The 20,807-nt window shown below is 38.0% G+C and overlaps 1 protein-coding gene across 1 annotated transcript in view; it reads left to right on the forward strand.

Annotated features, from left to right (window-relative positions):
- LOC147454759 (uncharacterized) overlaps window positions 1-5,010 on the forward strand; it is a 94,327-nt gene extending 89,317 nt beyond the window's left edge. Inside the window, exon 2 of the mRNA XM_086517419.1 lies at window positions 4,701-5,010. The gene's annotated coding sequence lies outside the window, so the exon portion shown is untranslated. The remainder of the gene's footprint in view (window positions 1-4,700) is intronic.
- The last annotated feature ends 15,797 nt before the right edge of the window (window positions 5,011-20,807 follow it).

Below are 20,807 nucleotides of genomic sequence, written 5' to 3' on the forward strand. Positions count from 1 at the left end.
CTTGAGACCGCGCTAATGGTCCTTCAATCGTTCTAGGTTCTAGGGTGGCATAAACCGCGCCTTGAGCTTGTCTTGGAAGTCGGTCCAATTGAGGTGAGTGCATGTAGGACCAACCGTTGCATGCGTTGGTCTCTCTGCGCTTCACGCTCTTAAACTCCAAGGCCGCTTGTTTGTCTTCGTCCGCTATACGTTGGGCTTCGCGTGTTTGCTCACGCTCAAGCTCAATAGCCGCCTTCCTTTCTTCGGCCGCCAAGCGTGCTTGCTCACGCTCACGCTCCAAGGCTAACTGTCTTTCTTTGCGCTCGCGATCCAATTCTGCCTTTCTTTCCTCGGCCGCTAAGCGTGCTTGCTCACACTCGCGATCCAAGGCTGCTTTTCTTTCTCTCGCGCACGTGCTCCAAGGTGGCGTGTTGCGCTTCTTGCTGTAACATCATGTCCATCATCGTCTTGACCAAAGCCTCCATAGGATTTGGTGTAATCCTTGGCGTAGATGGGGAAGGGGGAGGGTTGGAAAAACCTCCTGGTGGGGAAAATTCTTCGTCGCCACTTCCATGCTCATCACCTCCATGCGAAGTATCTATTCCGCTTCGGGTGATGACCATACACTGAAGTCTTGGGTTCTTAAGTTTATGAGGAACTTGGGTTCTTGTGGTTCTTGGGTTCTTTCTTTAGCTTGCAATCTGTGTTAGAGAAGGATCTTCTCTTACCCGAGCTCTTCTCTTTCCCGCGGGCGCACCCCTTGGTGGCCTTGCGCTCACACCAAGGTTGCTTTTTCCCACCTCACGTCGATTGGCCGGCCGCTAAGTGCACGCGGTCCGCTCTCAATGAGTGAAAAGAGAAACAAGGGGAGGTTGGACAAGCTCTTCTTTCTTGGGTTTCCTGTCACTCTTCAAAAACACAATTAGGAATCGACACGCCCAAGTGGACTTGGGTTACGTGCGACCGCAACAAGCAAAAAAAAAATCTTGTGGTTCTTTCCTTGAGTGATACAAAACACTGCCAAAGCAAAGATACCAATGTAAGGTGCAGCGGAAGTGAATGTTGAACTTTGCTCCAAGATGAGTGCTCCGAACTGTGCTCAAGGGTTCCTTTTACTTACGGAAGGGAGAGCCTTCCGTTCCTTTAGTGAGAGAGTGCAAGTGATCACAAACAAAGTGGTAAACACTGTGAATGAAGGTGCTGAGATTGAGAGATAGCCTCCGCCAAAGGCCCCACTCTCTATGGCGAGAGCGGTCTACTATTGATTGCACAAATCTCTAGAATGCAATGGACTTACCGACGATGTCGACGACAATTAAGACGGCGACGAGACGGGCTGAAAACTGAAAACACTAAGGGCTGAAATACACAAATCTTCTAAATTCTGACTCTATGTCGGTGACGACGGCGATGACCACGTGCTGAAAATGCAAATGCTGAAATCTGTGAATAGCGGGCTGAATTTGCAAACTTTGGCTGATCTGACCGTGCAGCGAGGATCTACTGCGGAAAGGTGAGATCTGCGAGGTTTGGGGGCTGCAGTACGGAGTCTGACTGCTGAAAATGTAAAACGCTGATGCAATGATACTCCTATCGCTGGGAATCTGCAAAACGCTAGGCTGATTAGCTATTCCAAAAACGCTAGGCTGATCTGCTGTCTTGCTGTAAAAACGCTAGGAAATCTGCTGTGATCTGCTATTGCTAGGCATGATCTGCAATCTACAAAACACTGGGGCTGATCTGCAAAATGCTGAAAACGTTGGGCTGTTCTTGATGGCTGGAAACGCTAGGTTGTATTGCCAGGAGTCTTGTTGAGAAGGTGCAGTGCGAGATGCTTGGTACCTGCTGCCTCTTCTGCCAGAAACTACTAGCGCTAGCTTTTCTTATATATCTGCTTCGCCAAATTGCCCTAACCAGTTTCCCAACAATGTCACTTAATAATAATAAGTAAAAAATGGCTAAAATAGGGAAATTAGGTTTTGTGCACTGTAAAATGCTCCTGATGGAATCTGATGGTAACGCTGATGAACATACTTGTGTGCAACCAGATGAAATGCAACTACTCTTAAGTGTTTGGACATGGACGGTTTGCGAATAGACTCACAAAGGTGCCAGAACACTCCTAAGTTGAATTGAAACCTTGTCATGAAGTAGCTTGTCCACATGCACATAGGGTTAGATGTGCACGTGACAAGAATGTCTACCGCTTTTACTGTCGCATCAATACCACGATGCCCTGCATACGGTGGGACATGTCTCTCTTCCATGACCTTATGTCGCAATGGCATAGTGACACAAAGTCTGCCATGCATCATCATAATATCATCTTTGAGGAGATAGTGCTCATGATGTTTCCCCTCTTGTAACTGTTCAAAGATCCTTGCAAAATCTTCATCAGTAGCATACTGTTCTGTTCCTTCATGTCATCGAGTTCATGATGATAAGGAATTGACACAGCTGAAATTTGTGGCTTCCTTGATAACGCATCAACCACAACATTCTTCTTGCCTTCCACATGCATAATCTGGAAGTGGAACATAGAAAGAATGTTTACCCATCGCACATGCTTTTTGGATAACTTTGACTGCGTCAAGAAGTATCGCAAGGTCTGATGATCTGTTTGGACAACAAAATCAACACCTAAAAGGTAGCGCTTCCAACTAGAAAGCGCATGAATCACGGCCAAGAGCTCTTTCTCATAGACTTGCATAGTCTTCTCTGGCCCTTGCAAAATTCGGCTTTCATAAGCTACTACCCATTCATCTTGCATTAGCACTACTTCGATGCTACTGCCACACGCGTCACACTGGACCACAAATGACTTCCTGAGATCTGGCAAAACAATTATTGGATCAGAAGTCAACTTTTCCTTTGAGAGATTAAAGCTGAAATCTCTTTTTGGGTCCATCTGAAAGTGACCTCTTTCTTTTGCAAAGCGTGAAGAGGTGATGCTATCTCTGCAAAATCTTCTATAGTAGGAACACAATCCCAAGAAGTTTCTGACATCGTGCACAGTCTTCAAGTCTGGCCATGTCTTAATAGCTTCGACCTTTGCGGGATCCATTCCGACACCATCCTTTGATCCTTTGAGAGACTGTGGCCAAGAAAGTGGATCTTTTCCAGGAAGAATTCACTTTTCTTAGGATTGACAAGTAGCCTGTGACTACGCAGCTCTTCGAACACATGGTTAAGTGACGTCTATGCTCCTCTTCATTCTTCGAATAGACTATCATGTCATCGAAGAACGTCCCAACAAACTGTTGATGCGAGCGGAAAATCTGGTCCATCATTTGTTTAACGTGGCAGGAGAATTTGTTAGCCCAAACGGCATCACTAGAAACTCTAAAGACCAAATGTCGTTCTAAACGTAGTCTTGTGCACATCCTCTGGCCTTATACGAATCTAACGGTACCCACACTTAAGGTCTATCATGGCAGCATCCTCTAAACGATCGAGAATATCATCAATCCTAGGAATAGGAAACCTATTCTTGATGGTATTCTTATTCAGCGCACGGTAATCAATACACATGCGCCATGAGCCATCCTTTTTCTGCACTAGTAGCACTAGGGAGCAAAGGGGTAAAGAACTAGGCTGAATCAGCCCCTTCTCTAATAGCTCCTCTACGTGGCCCATAATCTCTTTCTGCTACGCCTCGCTAACCCTATTGGGAGGTCTATTTGGTGGGCTACACCTGACACCAAATCTATCCGATGATCCTCGGGTCCCTTTGGCGGCAATTGCGACGGTAATGAATCAGAAAAACAGTCACTAAACTCTTGCAAAAATGCTGACATTTGATTGACAATTATCTGAGACATCACGTGCAGAAATCAAGTACACAGAAAGATGATTCTTTATTACATAAGTGATAGCCGAAGCAGATACAATAGGGAGAGACTCCCCTTTGAGCTTTACATCCAAAACATGAGTTTTGTCCCTATGCTGAAGGGTGATCGCCTTGCCGAAGGCATCCAACACACCATGTACTCTGAACATCCACGAAATTCCAAGTAGCGCATCGCACCCTTCCAATGGCATGATATAAAATTCTTCTGTGTCTACATGCGACTGAATATGAAAACGCAGCTTTCCAATAATGGGAGTAACACACTCTGAGTAGCCAGGACATGCCAACCTTGCCTCTGTTGTGTACCCCATCTCTTCAGCTCTAATGCCCAACTTCATAGCTAACTCAGGTGAGATAAAGTTTGCTTTGGCACCTGGATCAAAGAAGATGAGTGTCGTCTGATCTCTAACTTTACCCCATGCTCTCGCACAAAAGGCTGAGAGAGAGAGAGAGAGAGAGAGAGAGAGAGAGAGAGAGTGCTGAACCAACCAATTGGGCAATGAAATAGACGATGATATAATGGGGGCTAGGTGTTTCTTAAATACTAGCTTGGGGGCTGTAAGTCCTCCCCTCACCCTACCTAGAATCTTGACAAATAAGTAAAATAAATACCTAAAAGACAAATAATAAACTGGAAACACATTGGGCTATTCACTGGAGATGCGGTAACTTCAAAAGACAATAGGAAATGTACCTATGTTGAGTTTGACTGTGTAAATTGATCTACCTTTTCAAATGAGCTCAATGAAATAATTTTTTGCTTCCTGCATTTCCAATAACACATTATTTTAAGGGTTTTTTGTCAAAGGATACACGATCTAAATAGCTTTGTGCCTCTAAATGCTGACAATTGGATTGTTTTCTATAAAAGGAAATTGGTGGCATCGACAAGAGCCAGAGATGGTGGTCTCTTAATTTTAGCATCATATGGAATGCTCAAAATGCAAAGATGATTGTTGAAAATGCTTCTGACAGAAGCGTTCAAATATGTATTGTTACCAGGAGAGTAAGATACCTATAGCTGGGGATTATCCAACCCCTAGTTTTAGTAACAGTTTATTGTTTTTAATAACTCAATCTGTCTTATATTCTTTACTCAGTGTACACCCCAGATGTGCATCGATTTGTCTTATAGGTCGAGTTTGGCCTGTTAAAGACGTTAATAAAAACTTTATTTCTTTCGTTCTTTGCCAATGTCTTTCAATCAGAATATAAGTTTTGAATGTGTTTGTTACATGAAAGTTGCTTAGGCAGCTGATCAAAATTCAACTTTTGAATTAGTGTCAGAAACTAGTTTTGGCATGGACAAGAAATATCAATCAGGGTTGAAGTTTTGCGCGAGCTTAGGTAGAGGAGATTGGAATGTTTTTCAAATTGATGGCATACCATTTTGAGGCTCAGCTACTTGCCCACGAGATAACTTTTTGGTTTATATATGCACACTGTTGAGGGATGTGTATAATCCTTGCGTGTCATCCTCTCTTCTCTTGGCAGAAAACATGGCAAATTAATATGCGATATAAATGTAGTGTATTTTACTCTCTCTCTCTCTCTCTCTCTCTCTCTCTCTCTCTCTCTCTCTCTCTCTCCATGCCATCTTGTTGGTTCACTATGCCATCATTGATTGTGTTCTTAACTCATGATTGGTTTGAGTTCATGCGGTAAACTAGGAGGTTGAACGAAATCAACCAAGATATATGCCATCTATGTTGGTATATGGACCGCTAGAAGTTGCATTATTTTCGATACATTTGCTTGCTCCACCCACCAAAGATGGGTAGACGCACTATCTGTCATACATATCACAGTAATGCAAATATGCACTTTTCATAGCAGACAACTGACAATGGCTCCAATGTTGTCACATTCAGCAAAGAAACTCTGAGGAATTTGAGCAAGTGCTCCTTCCAAATACTTCATGTCACAAAATAAGTTTGGAACCCTCAACTTCTCTTTACACTCCAAACATCTAAGCTTTTCATGAACATAATAGTAATAAATTAAAGGATTTTTTTCCTCTTGGTCTTTCATGTTTATCTTGTAGTTATGGCACATTGAAATGGTTCATACATTGCCCATGCCTTTAACATGTGGTAAGATCGCCCTTTGTATTTCCCTTGCTTTAGCCCTTTGGGTAGGGGGTATCTCAAAACATTGTATCTGGAGGGGAATATTATTTAGCCTGTGAATCTACCATAGAAGTCAAAAGCACATGCTTGCCAACCATGTTGGCCAGCCTCTCAGCTATGCATGATAACTTATCTCTGATCTTTCCAATGCACATGCTAGTTTTTGTTCCATATTGGCTAGTTTATCAGCCATCTAGAGCTCATACTGCGGGAACCCGATTGATGCAATTTGCTTTACAAGCCACTAGTTTGCTGTGTCTTAGCATTGTCGTTGATCAAACAAATAGATTACCATGAACTTGTAATTATAACTACTAGTATCCCTTCTCTCTCTCTCTCTCTCTCTCTCTCTCTCTCTCTCTCTCTCTCTCTCTCTCTCACACACACACACACACACACACACACACACACTTGTTATAACTAACTTGCTTGGGTTTAATTTAAACTTCTCCTACTAACAATACTTTGACACTTTATTCTAGCCAAATGTAACTCTGTTCACCTTTGACAATTATCCCCCGGAAACAAGACTCCAGAAAAGATAGGTTTGGTCTATCCAAAGCCTTTCCACGGTGAAAAATGGCTGGTTCAAATTTGGGGAAAAAGGTTCTCAAGCCATTTCAAAATTATGGATTTTCTCAGTTATAAGATTTTTTAGCATAATTATCCCTCTCAAAATTAGAGTTAAACCTGCTCATATGCGTGTGAAAAGGTTCCAAGGCAGGGTCCACAAAAAATGTTCTTGAGCCCTGCTCGGATATTACTTTTTGGCGGGTACTTGTGATAATGGTGAGTGGGTAGTGGTGTTTGGTAATACTATGCATAATAAAATGATGGTTATAATTGTCTTGCGGGTTACTACTATGGGTCCTACCTTACACGTTCCTTTAAGGGTGAGTCTAAAACTCTCCCAATTTCATCTTAATATAGAAAGGTGGATACCTACACTCTCTAGAATGATAAAATACGATTAAAATGGGCAGAATTTGATGATGGCCACGCTGCAAAAAAGACCGCCTAGCTTGGAGGCTTGCATAAAAAACTCTTGGCACTGACGAACCCACGTACTAGCCGAGCTGCATTGTTGAAGTCACTCTCTCACACACACACACACACACACACACACACACACACACACACACAATTTCGTTATATATAGAGTTGTAGCTATCTTACGCTCTCCAACTACATCCTTGTGAGCCTCTGAATGCGCTTTTGTTGAGAACGCCTCATCATCTTTAATACACGCTCACTTACTGCATACGTTTTACATAAAGCATCAATAATATTTTGTATTTAGTGATTCACAGCAAGTTATTGCTTTAGAGGTTTACAATAAACTAAGCGTCACGCACATGCTTAGTCTGCCAAACTTCGCACTACATACCACCATCTTAGAAGAAAGGCGGTAACACGCAAACTACTTCATACACATGGCAGAGACTTCAATAACCTTTGATAACATCACATCGGCCTCAACCTCCCAGGTTATCGTCTATTTTTGTCTCTTTACAAAGCTTATCCTACATTAACCTCTTTTAACAAAATGCGATATGCATTCTTACGTATAAAACATATTTTTGGTTAAAAGCAAAAATTGCCCATTTATTTGCTTTTAAGACTTGTACATGTTTTTGATTTAAACATTGCAAAAAAAATAACATACAGGAGAAAAAGTGGAGAACATATAACCTTTTTTGCCTCAATCTTGTTATTTTAGAGGGCAACTTTGAATTAGTTGCAGGTTGTCTTAACAGTCGATAATTTTTATAAGTTGTTCAAACAATGCTTTGTTTAAAACGTTTAAATCTTTGTTTGCAGGAAAGATCGCCAAGCAAATAAAGCACTAACTCCATTTTTTAGCATATTACAAGTAATTTTGTAGCTAAACATTTTGCTAGGGACTAGGCATAAGAGTATTGCTTCATATTTTTAATACCAATTACTGGTATTTGAATTGTTTCACAACAATGTTTTGTTTACAAATAATTAGAGTTTCCCCTCTTTCTAGCCGGTAACATTTTGGCTCAAAGAACGACTTTGAATAGATTGCATACATTTACTGGTGTAGCAATTTATAAGATGGTGTTTAACCATGGTTGTTGTAAATAAAGTACTAAAATATGTTAGTCAAGCAAAAAAAACTTTAAACTCTTTTAAAAGTATAACCCATAATCACGAATACTTCAATCATCTATCAATTGGCTATGCCCGACAATAAGCCATTTTGCCCCGCTTCAAGCTAAAAAAGATAGAGTTTATCCCTGCCCTTAGACTTGGTTTGAAGTATTCCATAGACAAAGTCTATGTACACATCATTAGAGTTTCTAATCTTTCCAACCATTAGCTCTTATGGGTTTAAACAAGAAGTTTACTATCTTCTTCAAACATTTTCTGAATGCATGGATAAGAGGGACATTGATAACAACTGCCGGGTTCGTCCTATTCTTACTTTCCTAAACAAAAATGCTAACGATTTTTTTGTTTGTAGGTAAGGATTTCGGCTGATTTTATCGTTGAATTCAAGTGTTGTTCGAACAATTTTTGGCAAGGATACTTCTTCTACTATTGCTACTTCATTCTTATTTCTTAGATGTAATAAAACATCAAAACTCCATTTCAATTGTACATAGTTTTTTTTGGTAAAAAAAATGTATGTATTCAATTCTATTAATCTTTGTCATGTCTCTTTTTGAATATACTGTTCAAATTGTGAATAAAGTATATAGATTAATACTCCAACACACACACACATAGGCACAAGAATATAAATTGCTTTATTAATTCATGACCAAGAGTATGGCAAAGACACATAAAAATTAGATTATTAGGTTTTGACCTGATTATCTAATCGGGATACATACACACAGTTATTATATCCTCTGATTGACTGCTTTAAAGATTGTATGTATTAGCTCTTTAATTTTTCATTCACTTTTTGCCAGGTATCTCAACCCTACAAATATACTGCTCGAATGCGGATTGTTAACTCCCCAAAAAATATAGAAGATATCAACAAAAAGTTGAGAATGTCTCGTGCCAATTTGTACAAACATACCCTTAGGCGTCCTTTGATGTTTCCTGCAAATATATACAGACCTTTCCTTGGTAGAGCTAGCAAAAAATATTAAAATTTGGTTGTAAAAACCTTTTTTAAGCTTTCTTTCTACTTTCCTCTAATTTATGATGATTTATCTATTTTTTAGACTGACTCCTTTGCCCTTGGGTTGGAATTTCCTGTCGAGCTTGCTTCCTCTAAAGTGAGTATTTATGTTCTACGTTGCATTGAAGATGCAATTGCATCTAAACTTATTATTGGATCAACAAATTTAGAGAATTATCCTCATGGTTCTTTACTGTAACTTCTTTCATTTAACGATTGGATCAAACTCTTAACAGCTCTGGTTAAAAACAAGAAGGAAGGACTTAAATTCTTAGAAGAGGAATTAAATCAACTTCCTCTGCTTCAAAAATTGCACACACAATCCCTTGCTACCTTTTCCTCCTCTAGTGTAGAGTTAACCAATTTTCTTAAAAAGTTATGTGGACTCAACCCAGCCTTCATTACTACATTGGCTACTCCTACTGCTAATGTAACAAGCAGTATCTTCAGTCGCAATCCGACGATACTGGAAGCTGTTATGAATTTTCAACATGACTTATGCTCGCTTAGTGAGTCCACTCTTTTAGAGACTACCATGTTAAGTACCTAGGGCACTACCACATAAACAAAAGGACTACCATGACAAAAGAACACCATGAAAGAATAAACTTCCAAGAGCAAAATTGACCAACCCAACCACATCTGGCTCTCCACCTTTTTCATTTGCTATAAATTTATACACCTATGAATGTACCAATGCAATCCCTATATCTATCTCCCAAATTCACACTTATTGTCAAGCTTGCAGATGAATGTAATGACACATGCCTCGAGACGATCCACCTCATCTCTTATGTTCAAGATGCTTGCATCAGCCCCAAGAGCTATAAGTGCACTAGTGAGAGTATACACCTTGCCTTCAATCACCAAAAACTCGGGGTCAATATCAATGACAACTCCCTTCATGCTGGGCCACAGTATTTGGAGCTCTTGCAATTGCTATGAAGCACTAACGCACTTGAAGATGTCTCTTGGCTTTTTGCATCCAACATAACAACATGACCAATAACAAACCTAGTCAAGCATTACAATAATTAGGATTTCAAAACGGTTCCTAAAGTGTCAAAATGCTTCCCATTTATTCCTTCAAAACAAGTAGAGATTGAAGGTGCAAGAGTGGACAATCAACTTTGGACCCTTCCCGACAAAGGCTTTTAGGTGCCTATCTTACTTGAATCTTGGAATTTCTTAGCTAATTTGCCTATTGCCTGCATGGATGAATGTAAGGTTTTTATTCTTAAAGGTATCCAATTTTTGGATAAAGGAGAGTTAATCAATGCTCCCTTTACCATGATCTTTTTGGATCCCGCAAAATGCTCTGCTAATACTGGGATTTATGTGCGCACAAAGGCTATTATTACTTTCTCTAAGCCAAATGCAGACTACTATTCAGATTCTATTTGGAACATTTACAGGCCCTATATCAAATGTGCCTGCAAGTTCCTTGACAACAAAGCAGCATGCGAATCAATCATAATTTGGTTTGATCGCGTAGTCTGGTACATTCTTAATCACCTGGAATTATTATTCCTAGACAAAGCTGCATAATTTCACTTATCATTAATAGGTTCATGGCTGGGTAGACAAGCTTGTAACTTGGTTTTAGCTCAAATTGCTTTCATTGAATTCCACAACATGATGCTTGAAGTTCTCAAAGAGCTTAAAGAAGATGAACTTGGAACCTTTCTAACATCCTATAGCAACTACAAAGGAGTAAAGACTCCTCTCAGTCTGCTTAAACCTAATATGAAAAAAGAATTTATCCCATCCCTAAAATGACCTATTTCTTTAGCTCCTAATTTGCTTACTTCTTTTTTAACTCCCTCTACTACTTCTAGTTCTAACTTTGGTAGAGGTAAAACTAAAAGCTATACCGGTAGAGATAGAGCCAAAAATCTTCTTGTAAAACGTCTTCTTGATATGTGATTGTAATATTTTTAGGTTTCTACCAATATGGCGGGCAAGAAGATCTTGAATAAAAAGAAGGAGGCTCAGAACCAAATTTTTGTGCATTGTCTTTTTGCTAACAAAATTTTAGAATTATACACACCTAAGTCCATTTTTTTGAAAATATTTCATCAACACTTTGGTAATACTTCTCTACTTGATTCTGTTTTGTTTGGATGGAAATACACATATCCACTGAAAAATTGGTTTTACAATACTGACTTTTAAAGATTACACGATACCGCTACGTGTAATTGTGATGATTATACAGACTATACATCACAATTTGAAAAGTTTGGCTCACACATTTGTACTTCAAACTTAGACATTTGCGAGGATCATGAGATTCGTACACTACTGAACAAAGGATTGAATCATATTCCCTTACCACCACTCACACTCACTCAACTTTTACTGCCCTTCTTAACTGCTTAACCGACTTGGTTAATAAACTCCAACTGGAGTCAGCAATGATCCACACCCTTTCTCAACTACTTTTTCATAACTTTTCAAACAAAGTAGGTAACATGAACCCACAATGGCTTAGTACAGAAACTACTTGGTTTACTATTGATATAATCATAAACATCAAGGATCTAGCATTTGAATTCTTTATTGTGGGACTAGACAAGACTGGGAATACAACTTCAATTATTTGTAAACAATTGGTGCGTTTAGCTGCACTAAAAAGATTGAATGGGGATAAATTCTCCATTTCTGTCCTTAAGCCAGTAGATATTGGGAACCTACTTATATCTCAACTTCAAGAAATTGGTTACAATACAAATAACAAAAAACTACCTGTACATTTTTCCACTTACAAAGTACAAAAACATATGTTTAGATGGATCTCGGGTGCCTCCAATGGAATCTATACTAAAATTACGGACTGCCTAACCAAATGTCTTAATTTGATTCTAATTGAACTAGAACTCCATTGTGCAACTAGACAAAAAACCACTCGCAAGTTTCTAGGGATCAATCACAATCCATTGTGGATTATTAAGAATAGTATGGGACTATTCCTAAACCTCCCAGAACATATTACACATGTATATACGGCAAACATTACACAATGCTACGAAAACATTCCCATTTTTGGACCTTACGGCTTGCTCTTGGTCTTAGAAGAGCTGATTGATCTTGCCTTTAGAAATAGAGCAAAAAGCCATTATTTTACTATCTCCCTCATCAAAGAACCAACTTGGGTTAAAAAATATACGCACACTACCCCTCTTCATTTTAATCAAATTAGTTTAATAATTCACCTTCATTGGCTACTCAGTAATAGTTTTATCCAACTTGGAAAAAAATATTTTAAACAACAAAAGGGGTTCCTATGGGATTCTCCTAGTCACCAGTACTATATATAAACTTTATTTAGCTTACTTTGAATACAAATGGTATATCAAACAATTACATAGCTCTGAGACACATAAAAAACTCACACAATTTACACATACTACAAGATTTATGGACGATATTCTCAGTTTGAACGATAAATTTTTTAAAGAGAAGCTTATTAACATCTATCCCTTAGATATGCTTAAAATAGAAGATACTTATGACACCATTATTTCATTAGATGGAAAACCCTTCACAACTAGTACAACTTATCTTACATTAAAAATCATGTTACTTGAACCATTTACAGGGGACTTTACAACAAGATATAGTTGGAAAATAGATAAATTTCAATTTATTACTATTGAATTTATCAAAGAGAAAAGTAATCACCCATATAAAGACGCGATTGATACCTGCTTAAGAATTTTATACCTTATTATGTACTCTTCTAGTACTTCCTTCATTGCATTTGAAGAAATCTCTAAACTAGTAAACAAATTTATGCACAATGGGTTTCTAAAGCATAAAATATTGAAAGCCATTATCCAATCTCTTAATAAAAATGAATGGCCTGGAACTAAGGCCAATCAAAATACTATCATCAATATGATGAGGCAGTAGGGTCCACTCTATGGGTCTACTGCCTCATAGAGTAAGTGTGCCTGGATTTGGGTGAGAACACACACACACACATTCTGATAGATCCTACTATTACATTTAGTTTTTAACTCTAAAACTAGGAGCACACACGCACAGATGATCTTTTGACAAAATATTTAACTTAGACTTACCGTCACTAACAGCACCTTGGCACTTCTTTTTCTTGTAAAATCTCTTCAATCTCATAAAACCTATTATAATTTACCTGCCTGGGTTTAATTTAAACTTCTCCTACTAACTATACCTTGACACTTTATTCTAGCCAAATGTAACTCTATGTTCACCTTTGACAATCATTCCCCGGAAACAAGACTCGAGAAAAGATAGGTTCGCTCTATCCAAAGCCTTTTCACGGTAAAAAATGGCCGGTTCAAATTTGGGCAAAAAGGTTCTCAAGCCATTTCAAAATTATGGAATTTTTCAGTTATAATATAAGATTTTTAGTATAATTATCCCTCTCAAAATTAGAGTTAAACCTGCTCATATGCATGTGAAAAGGTTCCAAAGTCGGGTCCACAAAAAAGTTCCCTATCCTTGTGCGTATATTACTTTTCGACAGGTACTTGTGATAATGGTGAGTGGGTAGTGGTGTTTGGTCAATACTATGCATAATGAAATTGATGGTTATAAATGTCTTGTGGGTTACTACTATGGGTCTTACCTTATACGTTCCTTTAAGGGTGAATCTAAAACACTCCTAATTTCATCTTAATATAGAAAGGTGGATAAATAACACTCTCCAAAATGATAAAAAATGATAAAAATGGGCAATTTGATAATGGCCACGCTGTAGAAAAAATTGCTCTTGGAGGCTCGCATAAAAAACTCTTGGCGCTGACGAACCCATGTACTAACCGAGCTGCATTGCTGAAGTTACACACACACACACACACACACGTGCGTGCACACACACACACACACACACACACTACTGCATTATATAAAGAGCTACAGCTATTTTACGCTCTCCAACTACATACGTTGCGAGCCTCTAAATGCGCTTTTGTTGAGAACACCTCTGCATCTTTAATACACGATCACTTAGTGCATACGTTTTAGCATAAAACATCAATAATATTTTGTATTTAGTGATTCACAACAAGTTATGGCTTGAGAAGTTTACAATAAACTAAGTGTCACGCACATGCTTAGTCTGCTAAACTTCGCACTACATACCACCATCTTAGAAGAAAGGCGGTAACACAAAACTACTTCATACACATGGTGAAAACCTCAATTACCTTTGATAACATCACATCGTCCTCAACCTCCCAGGTTATTGTCCATTTTTTTCTCTTTACAAAGCTTATCCAACATTAACCTCTTTTAACAAAATGCGATTATGCATTCTTACTTATAAAACATGTTTTTTGTTAAAAGCAAAAATTGCCCATTTATTTTCTTTTCAAACTCGTACATGTTTTTTCTTTAAACACTGCAGAAAAAATAACACAATGAAAAAAAAGTGGGGAATATATAACCTCTTTTCGCCTCAATCTTGTTATTTTGGAGGTCAACTTTGAATTAGTTGCAGGTTGTCTTAATAGTAGATAATTTTTATAAGCTGTTTTTGTTTAAGAAATTTAAATCTTTGCTTACAGGAAAGATCGTCAAGCAAATAAAGCAATAACTCCATTTTTTAGCATATTAGAAGTAATTTTCTAGCTAAACATTTTGCCAAAAACTAGGCAAAAGAGCACTGCTTCATATTTTTAATACCAATTAATGGTATTTGAATTGTTTCACAACAATATTTTGTTTACAAATAATTAGAGTTTCCCCTCTTTCTAGCCGGTAACATTTTGGCTCAAAAAACGACTTTGAATAGATTGCATACATTTATTAATTTTGCAATTTATAAGATGGTGTTTAACCATGGTTGTTGTCAATAAAGTACTACATCTATCAATTGGCTATGCCCGACAATAAGCCATTTTGCCCCGCTTCATAAGCTATAAAAGATAGAGTTTATCCCTGCCCTTAGACTTGGTTGAAGTATTCCATAGACAAAGTCTGTATACACATCATTAGAGTTTCTAATCTTTCCAACCATTAGCTCTTATGGGTCTAGACAAGAAGTTACTATCTTCTTGAAACAATTTTTGAATGCATGGAGAAGAGGGGCATGGATAACATTTGTCGGGTCCATCCTATACCTGCATTCCGTGCCTAAACAAAAATGTTAATGATTTTATTGTTTACATGATGGTTGCAGGTAAGGATTTTGACTTATTTTATCGTTGAATTCGAGTGCTGTTCGAACAATTTTTGGCAGGGATACTTCTTCTACGGTTGCTACTTCATTTTTATTTCTTAGATGTATAAAACATCAAAACTCCATTTCAAATGTACATAGTTTTTTTTGGTAAAATATATGTATGTATTCACTTTTATTAATCTTTGTCATGCCTCTTTTTGAATGTATTGTTCAAATTGTGAATAAAATATATAGATTAATACTCCAAAACACACACACACACACACACACACACACACACACACACACACACACACACACACACACACACACACACACACGATATCATTCATATATTTACCATTCATGTAACACTCATCCAGTAATGGCATGCACACACAAAAACACATTCAAACATAATGTCATACATACATGCGTACCTTTTTACTTGGGGCATTTTAAATTAAAGGTTTTGAACAAATGAACTATATTTTGCTTGGACAAGAATATGAGTGTTGTGGATTTTTGACTGGCGAATATGTTTAGCTCTCTTACTATTGCAATACATCTTTGTGTGTTTATATGACAAAAAAACATGAAATACAAAGCATACTTAAAAAAAATGTTGGAACCTCAACATGCAGAACCTCAACATGCATAAAGAGGTAGTGATTACCTCTTGTTGTATAATCTTAAATAAAGTAGGTTCTATATCAAGCACTTCGTATCACAAAAGATCTGTATTATCTAGAGTTGTAGTTAGTCTTAAGTGTTTTTTAATTTGACAAGCATAACAACTGATGGGCTCACTGACACCTGCTAAAGATATACAAAAGTTATTATTGATTGTTTTGTTTACATGTTGCAAGTGAGAGTTCCATCTTTTCTTGACACTAGTTTTGTAATTGGACACTCAAGTGTCTTGAGATACTAGAGTGTCCTGAATTTGTCATAATTGTTTAGTGAATTTAGAAACAAGATTTATAGGTGATGCTCATACCTTGGGTCAATTATGAGGTGAAAAAGACAATCAAATTTTGTTTATGTAAAAATCTATACAATATCAAGATTAGGGCGATAAGTTTTAAGATGAAAAAATAATAAAAAATTAGCAGTTTTACACAATTTTCATAAAATGGCTATAACTTTTTATCAAAATAAGTTTTTGCATAGTTTTAAAGCAATTTGTATACACAAACACTTGTTATACCAAAAACTTAAGCTTTACAACTTAGTTCTTACACCAAACATGCACTATAACCACAATATGTCACTCTTGAAAATATTGATAGAGAGGCAAATTTTGGCCTTTCAAAGCCTCTTCCACCAACATGATAAGGTTATGGGGCAAAACTTAAGGTCTACATTATATGTATACCCCAAGAACAATCGAATAGGCATTTTTCAAGTTTTCAAACTCGCAAGTATCTTGTAATTTGAGCTCCATTTGAATATATTGCATTGTAAAATTTCTTGAATAACCAATATTTTTATTAAAAAATTCTAAAATTGAGCTTGTAGATTCCTCAACCGCATTTATATGAAGTAATTGTATACAAATGACTAATATGGATGAGACAAGCCAATGTTGGACTCAACCCAGAGGCTAATCCTTGATAAATAAAATGTGAGAATTTCAAGATGTGCAGCTTGGATAATTGGACACAATTCACCTATTGTAGATGAACATAATATGATTTCACCTTACGTAATGAATTGGTATACTAATTACAAATGTAGCATAAGGCAATGTGAAATTTCATAAAATAGATGTAGACTTTTCTTCCAATTGAATTTGCAAAAGTTTCTTATTTGACCCATGCAACATTCCATATTTAATTATTGTCTCAAATAAATTTTGTTACTCACAAAACTTTTTTAAATTTGAGCACAGACATAAGTAGTTACCATGAATTATTATATGCATCATGTTCATTTTTTTCTAAACACTAAGGGATGCCAACTGATGTTTTGCATAGGTGACTTTCATGATTGTATTTCTACATAATTTTGTGCACAAAAATGAAGGGCTATAATTTTAACACACACTTTGGATAACATATTATTATCCTACATAATGTTTTCTTGATAGGCTCACTAGATTTCACATAGCATTTTACTTAAAGTTGTCAAAAAAGGACACTCAAGTGTCCTTTTTGGTACCAAACTAGTGTTAAGCATGCTTAGGGAAATTTTTATTCGACATTGGACATGAAGAAAATAAAAACCTTTTCTAGTTGAATTGTGGCAGATGTCATGAATGAAAAAGCGGAGGGGATAGTGCGTTGTGTCTTTTATATTTAAAAAAAGGAGTACACAACAAGCATAAAAAACAACCCACTTGGTGTGTTTTAAATAAAAAGTTTGAAATTCTTTCAATGAATGTTGGATATCTTTAAGACCTATAATGCCAAGCATAGAAAATCTCAAAAGCATTTGAAGCATTTGTAACCCACTAGGAAAATTTGGATTTGGGCAAATCTCAAAATCTAGTATTTTAATGCATGAGCCTTATAAACATGGAGATCGTGGGTTGAGAAGGTGGGGTGGGTGTGGACAAGAGACTCTTAATCCACCCCATTAATCCTATAAAAGAATCAACAGACAAAGTAGATGGTACAATGGAGATCGTGGGTTGAGAAGGTGGGGTGGGTGTGGACAAGAGACTCTTGATCCACCCCATTAATCCTATAAAAGAATCAACAGACAAAGTCGATGGTACAACGGAGTGGCTTATTCTTCAAAATGCGCTCAACAACCCCTACTAGGAGTACTCTTCGGATGACAAGCATGCTGTCGTAGCACTTGGAACCAAAACCCACCTTAAAAGTGCACACGCATGGATGCTGAAAAAATGTTTAGCTCTCAAACTTATGTGTATTATGTTCTTGATGCCTCCTAGTTGCCTGTTATCTGAGCTCTTCCACTACTATAATATTTGTGCAATACAGAAAATAGAATTTTTATTTCAATTATTTTGTGTGTATGTTATCTAAAGCTGCAAGCCTTAGATTTGATTGGAGAGGGAGATCACCTAGGAAAGGAGAGCACCTCTCTAGCCAAGCTCTGAAAGGAGTTGAAACGAGTGTGAGTGAAAATGCATGCATGCTCTAAGCAAGAGGAGTACACAATGCATGGTGGAGTCTACAGTGAGTGAGCTGTGAGTTAGTATGGGTGCGTCTAGTCAGCCATATTTCTCATTACCCCTACACTCCTCTCAATAAGCGACAATAAATAATGTACACCAATATAGTAACTTGGCTGGAGTACCAGTACATAGACTATATTTTATGCTGCTCCTTGAAGGAATAATTCTCTACAAAGTCAATTACTAACACAAAAAATAATATGGAAATGCTCCAAGACACAACTTGAATTGCTATGCTTTCCATGTATAAACAAATTTGTGTTTTATGAACATCTTTTTGTGGTCGTTGATGAGCTTTGTGCAATACATCTTCTTATGCACCACATCCTTTCTGATCTCCTTCTTGCAATTTTCATCCAACCCTATCTCTTCCTCCTCAAACATCTTTATGATAACATGTAGTACATTGTCTGTTGCCATTTCTTTGGGACACACCTTCACATTATGCAACACATTTCTTGCATTCACCCATGAGACAAGGGTACAAGTGATAGTCTGATTCCTCCTTGTTTCTTTTTGGGAAAAGTATAGACTCCCATATAACAGTGGCACATGTACATGTGTTGCATACTCACATACACACCTTGTTGTGATGCAACATGATATACAGAGCAATAACACCCACATGAAGCATCATGAAGCGCAAATTGTGCATGTTGTACATGGTTTATTGCATCCTAATGGACATGTGCTACACAAAAGCATGTATAACAATATTTCAACTAGTGGACGAACAAGGGTTTTAACCCCTCAAAGTTTCAAAGTGACATCTTTATTTTTGGGTGTACCTCTCGAAAGGGGTTGAAGAGCTGAACGTGCAACACAATAATTTGGAACACACCTCAGCAACAACAACTTTTGGCAGAAGAAATTAAACAAAAAACTGGAGAAAAGAAATGGACAGGGTATTGTGGAAACTATTGCTTTAAAGCAGTGTACTAGCATAACAGAGAATAGGAAATAACCCCATAGCTTTAAAGCACTAGAATGGGTGTCCCATTGTCCATCTCCATTATTTATAGATATGGAATATTTTTCTTCACCTTGCACTGCTTTTAAGCAATGAAAAATAATTTCTTTGCACACGAAGAAGAAGTTCACGTTGTCGTGGAGCTCCGCTCCCATGCTAAGAAAGATGCCAGAAAAATGTACATCAAGCTTATTTAAATCTTACATGATTATTGAGCAGTGATCAGGCTTGTTAACAGCCCAAGTTTAATGATTAATGTATGCCAGATGCGGCTAAAAAGGGCCAACTGATGCCTGAATGATCCTAAAACTGAGTATGCTTGAAGTGATCACAGATATGAGTTTATGATCTAGAACTGTAGTTCTTAAAGTGCTCTACCGGCCTGTCTTGGCCTGTCTTTACGGCTCGTCGATTGGAGCTACACTGAAGAAGTTAAGGCATATTGAAGTTTGAGTCGATTGCAGATCCGTACCAGATTTGGCAATTGCAGCTGAGGTAATAGAAATGAAATGAATGCACGGGCCTGAAGTGCTCACTTTGTGGAGCGGGTCGGTCTTTTCAGATCAGCGATCGGAGTTTCGGTTACCAAGATATTAACCGTCAAAGATTCGTCAGGGGTTCCATGCCAGTCCAGTCCGCTCGATTGGAGTGTCATCTGGGAGTCTTTGGGGTTCAGCAGGTTGCTCTAAAATACAGTGAAATTAAAAGATCAATAATTGCTCAAGGAGCATTGTGTTTGGAATGTCATCTTTTGGAATGCAATGATTGCGAGGAAAAGTCAACGTGGCTGCGGCTTGATGGAGAAACATGAGGTGCCAGGCATTGCCTTGGCCAGCATTTATGCCAAATGTTATGCCCTTAAAGTGATTATGGCCGCCCAATGGAGAATCTTGGCAAGCTTTGGCCGACGTGTATGCCTAAAATGGTGCCCTTACAAAGAAGGCCACCCATATAATATGGCAAGGCCACCCATTATAAAAAAAATGAAGGAGGGAGGTATGAACAAAAGGAAACAAAGAGGCATGGCGTGCAGAAGAGCTGCGCAGGCAGCGAGAGAAGAACTCACGCAGGGCGGAGAAGGGGTCGGCTGAGGACGGCAAAGAGACGGAAATTCCTCAGTGTGCCATGCCGCTCAATTTCGACCTTGCTTCCTTGACATTTCCTGCTGGTCGTGCTTCTTGCTGCCATGTCATCACTGACGGTGCCCACAGCGACGGCGCCGTCGTTGCATTAAAAAAATAAAATAAAAATGTACCGACTATTTTTAGAGGGGATCAGTGAGACAAGCGAAACAAGCGAGGAACGGGGGAGGCATACGAGATGAAGGCGAGGACAGAAGGCAGGGAACTAGAGAGCTTGGCTCTCACTCTCTTCGCTCTTGTCGTGGACTAGCAAACAAGCAAAGATTTTTCTCTCT

The sequence above is a fragment of the Adiantum capillus-veneris genome, chromosome 7, assembly GCF_014529385.1.
Source record: "Adiantum capillus-veneris isolate H3 chromosome 7, ASM1452938v2, whole genome shotgun sequence".
Lineage (NCBI taxonomy): Eukaryota > Viridiplantae > Streptophyta > Polypodiopsida > Polypodiales > Pteridaceae > Adiantum > Adiantum capillus-veneris.